Source organism: Myotis lucifugus, unplaced genomic scaffold, assembly GCF_000147115.1.
Source record: "Myotis lucifugus unplaced genomic scaffold, Myoluc2.0 scaffold_5, whole genome shotgun sequence".
Lineage (NCBI taxonomy): Eukaryota > Metazoa > Chordata > Mammalia > Chiroptera > Vespertilionidae > Myotis > Myotis lucifugus.
The window spans coordinates 18,426,909-18,437,371 of NW_005871053.1; the positions used below are offsets into that span (position 1 = coordinate 18,426,909).

A 10,463-nucleotide genomic window follows, 5' to 3' on the forward strand; every position below is an offset into this window, starting at 1 on the left:
GAGGGCAGGGTGAAGGAGAGACACCTTGGAGTATCCAGAGGCATTGATTGTAACCCTTTCTGGGAGATTATCTGACTACGTCTGTGTATGATGCTCTTCTGAGCAAAGGGGAAGAGCCATTGCTTGTAGAGTACTAGTGAGTTAGAGTCCAGGTGGTTTGAGTCGACAGGTGCTTTACGTCCAGGTAATTCAGCCCTCACCTGCAGCCAGGACTTGCAGACTTGCTGTCAGCGTTCACCACTGAGAGGAAAACAGAACATCTGGGCTGGCTATTTGTTTTTCTTATCTTGCTCCTACCTTTCAAAGTGACCTTTTGTTCTAATTCCCTTGTGATGGAAACAAGTTTTAGTTCAGGGCATTTTTCTGTAGCTATTTGTCTTTCACAGGAATGTGGGCCTTCTTACAAGGAACTCAAGGGTTTCAAAAATTCTCAGGTCTTGAGGAGGATAAGCCATCTGTGTCATTATATGCATTTCCCAAGAAGACTTGGAGGAAAGGGGATATGGGAGTTCTGCCTAATCATATCACTCATTGTTAGATAACCATCAGACTCAAAATCATGTTAATTTTCTAGACAGGCTGTAGGGAGCTGGAGGCAGCTCAGACTGTTCAGTGGATGTTCATTCATTTTGTCGGGGAGGTTATAATCCTATCTTGGATACTAATGAAGAATACGGAGGCCCTGGGTAGAATTGGGATACAGACCTTAGGTGACTGTAAATGCATCCTTTTATCTCTAAGTAAATTCTAAAGCCTAAAAGTGAATCATGTTCCACAACGGAACTGCCCTTCGTAGAACTCTTACCAGAGCAATGGTCAGGCTAGTGGGGTTCCTGGCCATGAATCCATATCACTGACACTGTGTTCGTCTGCCAGGGTCAGATCCTAAAAGCAGGATGTGCCATTGTGTTCTAGCCTCACAGCCACGCATGCACATTGATGGCTGAGGTAGAGAGGCCTCTTGTACATTCAAGAGAGCCCTACTTTCTGTATCTTTTCCAAACATTCCCCATATTTATTCAGGCAGTTGCTTTGCATTTGCATTAAGTCAGTTTTTAGCATCCTTCTACTATCTATTTTCTAAGTGTGTTGGGATTCTGAACTGACGCTAAGTTCCTGCCTCAAGAAAAGGAGGTCCTACAGAAAAATTGAGTTCCCATAAATTTTCTGATGATGATGATGATGATGATGATGTGTTTCCATGAACACCCACTTCTTCTATGAAGGCTGTAGTCAGACTAGTGCCCTCTCTACTGAGGGCACTAGAGATGCATTGGAGCATGAGGATGCTTTCTAGTCTCCTAGGGACCAGACCTGGAAAACAAAGACAGTAGTTTCTCTAAGACCTAGAGAGTTCTTGAAGGAATCTGAACTAAAAAACTCCCAGGTCACCTTCTCCGACAAATCCTAGCACTGCCTCTGCCTGGAGCTCTCCCTTCTTCGTGGCCAGTGTCTGAGCTCTGACCTCTGTCTTCCCGATGTCACTCTAACACATGCTGTACATGGCTTGACTCACTCCAGGCAATTACTTGTCCCAAACTGTGTCCGACTTTTTCTGGCCTGTGCCAAACCCCAGTGCCACCCACAGCCAGCCTGGGTCACCGTCTATCCCCATTGCCTGCCTCAGGCAGGGCTAGCACTTTGCTCCCCTAAAGCATCTTCTATTTCTTTTGCTGTGGTACAGACACACATTCTTCACTGTTAGGAAAGCTGATATTTGAAAATCAAAACCTAAAGTTGGATGGCCTAGGTCCGTGGTCGGCAAACTCATTAATCAACAGAGCCAAATATCAACAGTACAACGATTGAAATTTCTTTTGAGAGCCAAATTTTTTAAACTTAAACTATATAGGTAGGTACATTGTTATTCACTTGATTAGGGTACTCCTAAGGCTTAGGAAGAGCCACACTCAAGGGGCCAAAGAGCCGCATGTGGCTCGCAAGCCGCAGTTTGCCGACCACGGGCCTAGGTAGTGCTCTTTGTCCTAGATGGGAACAAAAAGCCTAGCTGAGAACCCAAGGCATGCAGAGGCAGCCTGACCCTGCAGGTTGGGATGGCAGATGGGGTCAGATGGGGTCAGGCTGGGTCACAGCTCAATGCTGAGGATGGCCAGCTGGAGCAAGGGTCCTAACAGCCTCAGGGGATTCCTAGGAGTTAGGGCTTTGTCTGGAGCCGAAGCAGCAGCTGCTCTTTATCCCTGGCTATGCAGGTCTTCTTTGGTTTAGCTCGAAGGCCTCCAACAGCCACCAGGACAGTGTGGTTCCCTTGCAGGAGAAATCCTGGAGCCAAGCATTCTTGGTTTCTGTGTTTAAGTGAGGGTCAAGTCAGCCCTTGGCTGTGTTAAGCTTCTGTGGAGTTTGACTCCTCTCACGTGAATGCACACCCTCCCCCTCCCTGAAGGAGCAACCAGCATTAAGTCCTTACCATGATCCGGGCACCCAGGTGCTTTGCACAGGCTACCTCATTAAATTGGACAACCTTCCTTGAGTATGTGGTATTGTCGCCATTTTATTGTTAAGGAAACCAAAGCTCAGTGAGGCAAAATAACTCACCCAAAATCCCACAGTGAATAAGAAGTGAAGCTCCATTCGAACCCAGGCCTGCTGGCCTCTAAGGCCTGTCACCACTCAGAACCAGAAGAGAAATGCCCACAGTGGAATCTTGGTTAGGGGGGATTATTTATATCAAAACGGATTTTTTTTCTTGTACACATACATAAAACACACCAGATTTACCTAATAGAACATCTATTAGTGAATTTCAAACATTTCAGTTTGAAAAGATCAGGTGTGCCATTCTATAGGAAGTGCCTTATTGTATGATGCGAGCTACAGCTTGTTTTCTTGGCAATGCTCCAGGATGTTTTTTCTTCCCTTAATTCCTTTCTGTCCTTTTTTTTTTTGAGTTGCTTTATTCTGTATTCCTCCATCCTACCATCTTAATTAAGCCTTTCATATATGGTAATAGCTTTTCCAAAATTCTTAAGACTATGCTTTTTAAAAAATTTTTATTTTTACCACGATGCTATTTTGTTCCAGAAACAGAGAGATAACCCAACTAATCTTGGGTTCAAGAAGAGGCTTTGAAATACTGGAAAACAAAAGCAGCAACTCCAAAACAACGCCACCAGAAACTCCTCCCCTCCCCGTGTACTTCACAGCAGCCTCCTCCTCCATGGCCTTGCTGGCAGGAGCCAGGGCTGGCCCCCCTTCTACAGAGACCCCGATCGCATTAAAGCCCATTAATGATCCATTTGTTTCTTCTCCTCCTGCTACCACAAAAGAAAATGCATTATTCATTGATAACCTTTCTCCTCTCTCCTTTTGTGATTTACCGATACTGTAGGCTGAGTTTCATGTTGTCCCACAGACTGCGATGTTGGCTCTTTTAGTGGCTCTGCTGTGAAATGACTCCATTGTCATCACATATTAACAGGGCTCGGGACTACATCTGGGGAGCAGATCTTCCTTTCTCTTAGATCTCCAGCTGCCTCTAAATGGCTCTCAACTGACCCACTTCAGCATAAAAGCTGGCAAACCTCTGTTCTGTTTACTTAGGGATATGCTACTTGCCTCTTGTTTATCTAACAGATATTGTATCACATACTGAATCCTCCTTTGGGATAACAGGGGTCGTGAGCACATCTTTTCTCATCCTCCCTTTGATCATCAGCATCCACAAAGGAAAGCCGAGTCCTAATGCTGCAACCATCCATTCCAGGGGTTGGGCCTATTCTACAGTATTTCAGGACCAGGGTCCTTTTGGAATGAAACTCAGTGTCTTTTTTTTTGTATCAATAAAACCTTGTTTTAAACGGTTGCTGCATCTTCTGTGGAAACACAGGTGGCTTTTTATATTTAAACTAGAGGCCTGATGCACAAAATACATGCAAGAGTAGGCCCTCCCAGCCCTGGCTTCCTCTGGAAGGTCATTCGGAGGGTTGTTCCACTGTTCATCCATTCGGTCAATTTGCATATTACACTTTTATTATTATAGATGAGTAAAAATTAAATTTCAGTTACACTAGTCCCAGTTCCATATGTGACTAGTGGCTATCGAATTAAACAGCACAGCGGACGTCCATTATCTCAGAATGTTCCAGCAGATAGCATTGGCCTAGGAATAATAAACCTAACATTTTTGAGAACGTGTTACGTGCCAGGCACTGCTCTCAGCATTTTTCAGGTATTAATTTTTTTATTCTGTACATCAAACCTATGAGTTAGGTAGTATTATTTCTCCCAGGTATAGATGAGCAGACATGGACACAGAGAAATTATTTCTACCCGAAAGCACACTGTTAATATGTGGAACAGGCAAGACAAATGTGGGCAGCCTAACTTCAGAGCCCAAGCTCTGCACCTTCATGGGGAATTGCTTCTTACCCTAGATGCTGTAGGAGAGACTGAGCTCCAAACACCTTTGATGCAAAGAAATGCTTTTATTTAAAAAGAATGAAAGATTACTAATCTAGTAACCATCACATCTATGCCCTCCCCAGCCCCCACCCTACTCTCGGCTGATGGTTGACCTTTCATGGTATAAAAGGAGTGGGACAGGGCACCCGGCTCACTCAGCCTCTCTCCTCACTACTTGAATGCTGCCCTGTTTCTTCATCAATTTTTGTTCCCTTTCCTCTTGTCTCTTCCCCAGAAAGACAAATTTCTTTACCGGCCTGCTGGATCTCATTCATTCCCTCATGCAGAATCAAGCTGATATGATTAACCCTCTCCCTTTCTCATCAACTTCTGTTTTTCCTTCCTGTGAGATTCTTTGTCTTTGCAGAAAACATATGCAGTTCTTTTCTCCTCGCACTCCTTTACTGAAATAACAATCTAACTCCTAGTCCTTTAAGCCTCAACAGGCAGCACCCAGCCAGGAGGTCCTTCAGCACCATTACCTCTCTGTGCCCCACCCACGCTCATGCCCCTCTTGGGGGCTCCCACAGCCTCTGCCTACCGTGACGTCAGTGCTTACCACACTGTGCTCAGCAATGTCTTTAAACTTCTATTTTATCCACTAAGTTGTTTACTGCTTAAGAGTGAGGATCAAGTTCTAATTATCCCTGGATCTCCCCAACTAGCACAATGGCACAGCGTAGGTGCTCAATAAACTTTGATTTAGTCGTGCTTATGTATCATTTGATGATTTTCATGTAGCCATAAAATGCAGTGAAGTATATTTTATTAGCATAGATAATAACTATACAAATCTTTATTACAAAATGCAACAAATAATTTTTAATCTAAGCTGGACTATATTACATCATTTTCTTAACATAGCTCAGAATTCAGACCAGAATAAATCTGGTTAAAATGCATGCAATTTTCTACCAGGAGCAAAGAACATTGAGGTTGCATTTCTATTCTCTATGTATCCTGTTCTAATCACAAGTGGAATATTTAATATAATTTAAGAGTAAGAATTTACTTTGGGGTTAGATAAGCCATCTCAAGAACCCCTCAGATTCTAGAGCCAGGGATAGTTATTCTAAACAAATGCATTCCTTCTCTGACTTTGACTTCTGTTATTTTATCCTTAAACTTTTTGAAAAACTTATCTTCAGTCTTTATTTATCACCAATTAGTCTTTATCCTTTGCAATTTGGCCTCTTTGTCCATTGAAAAAAAGACCTCCTGAACACAAATGCAATGTCTGTGCCTTGATGATTTAGTTTCTGAAATTTGCAATATTTGGTATTGATGACTCTTCTATGAAATTCTTTCTCCTTTGAATTCTGCTTCAGCATTTGGACTCTCATTACTTCTTTGGTTAAATTACTTCTAATGTCTCAGTCTTCTTGACTAGCTTCGATCTTTCTATCACTCATTAATTATGGACATTCTTTAAGCTTAGGATATTTTCTCTCTCCCTTTATGATATACTGGCTGTCCTAAAAATGTATACACACTTTTTTGTGTATAGCTCAATTTTGAAAATGAAATGTACTTTAATAAACACTGCCTTTATAATTATTCAAAGTGTGTGTATACATTTTTGGAGACACCCTGTATTTGTGCTATATTTCTATGACTGTAATTATTTTTTCCATGGAAGGATTTTTGCATTTCTATTCTAATTATGTCCTTTCTTGGCATCTCTACTTTATGTCCTACTGATTCTTAAAACTTCATACTTGTAAACTAACTTAATAATTTTTGCTGTTAAACTTGTTCCTCCTCCTGATTTTCCAAATACTCCCAATGGCATCGCTATTTCACATTACCATATTTCAATCTCAGACTCATCTCTGCTGCCTCCTATATCTCCAATCCCACATACTCAATGAGTCATTATGTCCTATTGAGTTTTTCTTTGACGTTTCTTCCACTTCTATTCCTTTCACACGCCTTTCACACAGTTGCCTTCCTAATCAAAACCCTGATTTGGCTCTTGGCTGTACTATTGCAATAATCTTTGAGCATCTAGCCTCCCCTGCCTTCTAATACACCCGTCACACTACTGCCAGAGTAATCTTCCCAAACAACTCTGATTATGTCTGATTATGTCTTTTTCTCATTCAAAATATCTTTCGCGACAGCACCATGCCTATTTAATAAATTCCATATCATTTGCTTGACAGTCAAGCACCACATCTAACAATTTGCATTTTTATCGCCCATTGTTCTTTGGCATATTCGCTGAATTTCTTGTTGTTTCCCCATACACTTTATAGTCATTTACCCCCACACTTCTTTATACATTCTCTTTCTGCTTAAGCTGCCCTCGCCCTGTTCTCTACCTCTTCTCTACCTCCTACTTAATTGAAGTGCTCTCTTTGCAGTGCTCTGTTCGAATGCCACCCACTCCATAAAGCCTTTCCTGACGACTTCAGTCAGGAATGATCTCTCTTGCTCAAACCTCAGCATTCCATCTGGGCCACCCTGAGGCACACTGCCTGATGCTTGTTACCCGAGCACATGTCTTAAATGAGATGGTAGCTCCCTGCGTAGGACTGCATATCTGATTCATCTTCCTGTTTCTCAGGACATTTTGCTAAGGGCAGATGCTGAGTCAATGTTTGCTGACTATGGGAATCCCCTAGCTTTTCTTACTGAGCTTCTTTTGTTCAGTATATTGCATTAACACCTCCACTTTGAGAACTTCGGCAGGAATAAAAGAAGAAACTAAAAAAACCCTGTCATTTAAATAATGGTGAGAAGCTCTGTGGTATGTTGTCATTTAATTTCTCTTACATTCATTTTGGATGGTAACCAAGTATAGATAATAAATATAGAATTGGAGAGAGGCGAGTGAAATTTTGATCTGGACCTCATCACTAGCTTTTCTGTAATATGCACACAACCTTTCTAATTTCTTAGTTTCTTCTCCAATGATGTTGGCATCACTGTGCAACTACTTCAAAGGAGCCAGAGTGATCATGGAAAATGACCTGGACACTTAAAAGTGTAAAGGCCATGGGGTCATCACTCCAGCTCACTGTGTCATTTTCTCTAAATTTCCATGACACTTCTTGGATACCCCACTAACCTAAACCTATTGTAATTGAATGGTGTCTCTGAAAAAGTGTCCACTTCTTAATCCTTAAAACCTAGCAATATTACCCTATATGGTAAAGGAGTGAATATTACATTATATGGCAAAAGATGTGATTAAGAATCTTGAAATGGGAGCTTATCCTGGATTATTCTGTTGGTACCAAATGGAATCATATCTATTTTTACAACACAGACACAGGGAGAAGACATACTCAGAAGAGAAGTTGATGTGAAGATGGAGCGATGTAGCTACAAGCCAAGGAACACTAAGATCTGCCAGTAGCCATCAGAAGCTAGGAGATAGACGTGGAAAGACGTCTACTCCAAAAGCCCTAGCAGGAGTGTAGGCTGACACAGATTTTGAGTTTCTGGTCTCCGGACCTGTGAGAGCATGCTTTTCTATTTTAAGTCACCACATTTGTGGTAATTTGTATGGAAGCTCTAGGAAATGAATACTCCTGTGCCAGCCTGTGATCCATAATACACTGATGCTTAATATTTGCATCCATGCTTTGGCTTGCTTATGAGCTACTTGAGTTGTTGTTAATAACCACCATACTTGAAACTTTTTTATTCAAAGACTCTACTATGTGTCAGGTACTTGCTCCCAAGGTTTAAAAAAACGATTAAGATCTTATTCCTGCCTTCCAGAAAGCAAGTTAAGCATAGTCTTTAGGGAGGAAAGAACGTCTAAGTAGGGAGGGAGAAGGAAGGCTTCCTGGAGGACGTGACATTTAAGCTGATTTTTAAAACTTGAATTGGGGTTAACTAGACTGGAGGTTTGGAAGATAAACCAATTTTAAGCAAAGAGGACAGTGTGAAGGTCATAGTGGCCAGCACTCATCATCTATATCCACGTGGGAGAAACTACAGAGTTGCTGAAGAGGTTGGTGGCAAGAGCTGGTGGAAACCGAAGCTGGAAAATTAGAGAGGAGCCAGATCAGAGAGGGCTTCGTATCTAAGGTAAAAGGGAAAAACCAGTGAGTTTTTGTCTTTTAGTTAAACCACAAATAGTGGGTGGGATGTTTAACCATATAGTATAGAAATTTTACTACTAAAATTCTGCAGCACATACACTATATATATATATATATATATATATATATATATATATATATATATATACCTTTATTCATTACACCAATGGCTATTGTTGTATTGGCTGTTGTCATATTTTTAAATTTGGTAATCTAAGAATTTTTATTCATTACACCAATGGCTATTGTTGTATTGGCTGTTGTCATATTTTTAAATTTGGTCATCTAAGGGAAAAGAGGTCAGTGCTCCTGACAAAATAGTCAGGCATCGCATGTTTTAAAAATTGTTGCGGCACACCGGTTGAAACCTATTAGCATTATTATAAAAAAACTTTCTTACTAAATGGATGTCTGAACTTGTTTATTTATTTTTTTTTATCAAACCTATTAGCATTATTATAAAAAAACTTTCTTACTATATGGATGTCTGAACTTGTTTATTTTTTTTATCTCTGAGAGTGTGATGAGGATACATGTGAAGTAAATAAAATTTACAGGTACATGTTTACAACTACAGGACAATATATTGAATATCTTATGACTTCCTACTTTTCAGATTGCTTTTATGAGATCCACAGAGCAAGATTCTTCCATGTATGTGGATTAATTGAAAACCTCTTAGTATCAAGACAAAACTTTAAATTGTATTAGGAAAAGCGAGAACTTATTGTTAGAGGAAGCAGGTGTCATTATTGATCTGGTTTATCTACTGCAATGTTTCGGCACTGAGACACAATCCTGCTTTCACTGAGGCAGATGAGCTGCCCGCACAGGGTGTGTTTCTGACTTTCCTGCTGTTAGCACTAGAGTCCTTGGCGTCAGGACAGAGGTGAGAACTGTCCTGGCAGGGAACATCCTGCTGATAGACATGAATTAAATCAAGCGCCTCCTGGATCAAGTCTGTTAGGACTCTGCACATCTGATCTGAGATGCAAACTGAAATCAACTATGTTGCAAACAGATATTTGCTAATACCTACTGTCTTGCAGCAGGTTAGAAAATATCCTACATGCAAAACCTACAAGTGGGGGAAGTGTTTACTGTGCTTTTGTTCTTTGCCAGATATAAAGGAGGCACTATTTTAGCTTATGAGGGACTTAACATTTTGCTGGGAAAGAAATGATAAGACACTTAACAAAAAATACATAATTAGACGAAGCATAGGTGACACTTGGAAGTCCCTTAGTGGAAAGTCCTGTCGGGTAACCAGATTAAAAAGTGAAAGAGGCAGGGCTTGGGTCTGACCCAGCGCTGGAGGTCTGGATTTGAAGTGGTGTGGCAGGAGAAACGGCTTGAATGGAGGGACAGTGTGGGATTCAGAACAGATGAGCATGCCTATGTACCTAATGGAGACCAGGTTGACCGGGGCAGTGAGTGAATGCATCAGAACAATGGGAAGTTTTGGATACATAAGTTGGGTCCAGAGTGCTCAAGGCTTTGTATTAAATTTCTTTTGCTGCCAGAACAAAGGACCACAGATTCAACAGTTGAAACAACCCAAAGGAAGTACCTTACAGTCCTGTAGGTCAGAAGTCCAGGGCTCGACTGGTTTCTCTGCTTTGAGCTCATAGGTGTCGGTGCAGCTGGGCTCTAGGGGAGAGTCACTTGCAGGCTGATTCAGGTTGTTGGCAGAGTTGACTTCCATGTGGTTATACTGGTAGGACTATGGTCCCTGTCTCCTTGCTGGCTTTTTGAGGTTTTTTTCCTCAGCCTCTAGAGGCCACCTTCATTCTTTGCCTGTGGTCCCCTTCCTCTATCTTCAAAGCCAACAATGGCAGTTTGAGTTTTTTCTGACATTTCCTATCACACCTGTGTCTTCCTCTTTTACTGTGTCTCTCTGATTCATCTGCCTTTTTCTTCTACTTTTAAGAATCTATGTGATTACAATAGTATAATCCAAGATGATCTCGAAAACTCTCTATTTTA

The 10,463-nt window shown here is 41.3% G+C and overlaps 1 pseudogene; it reads right to left on the minus strand.

Annotated features, from left to right (window-relative positions):
- LOC102423639 overlaps positions 1–10,182 on the minus strand; it is a 76,646-nt pseudogene extending 66,464 nt beyond the window's left edge.
- Positions 10,183–10,463: the final 281 nt, after the last annotated feature.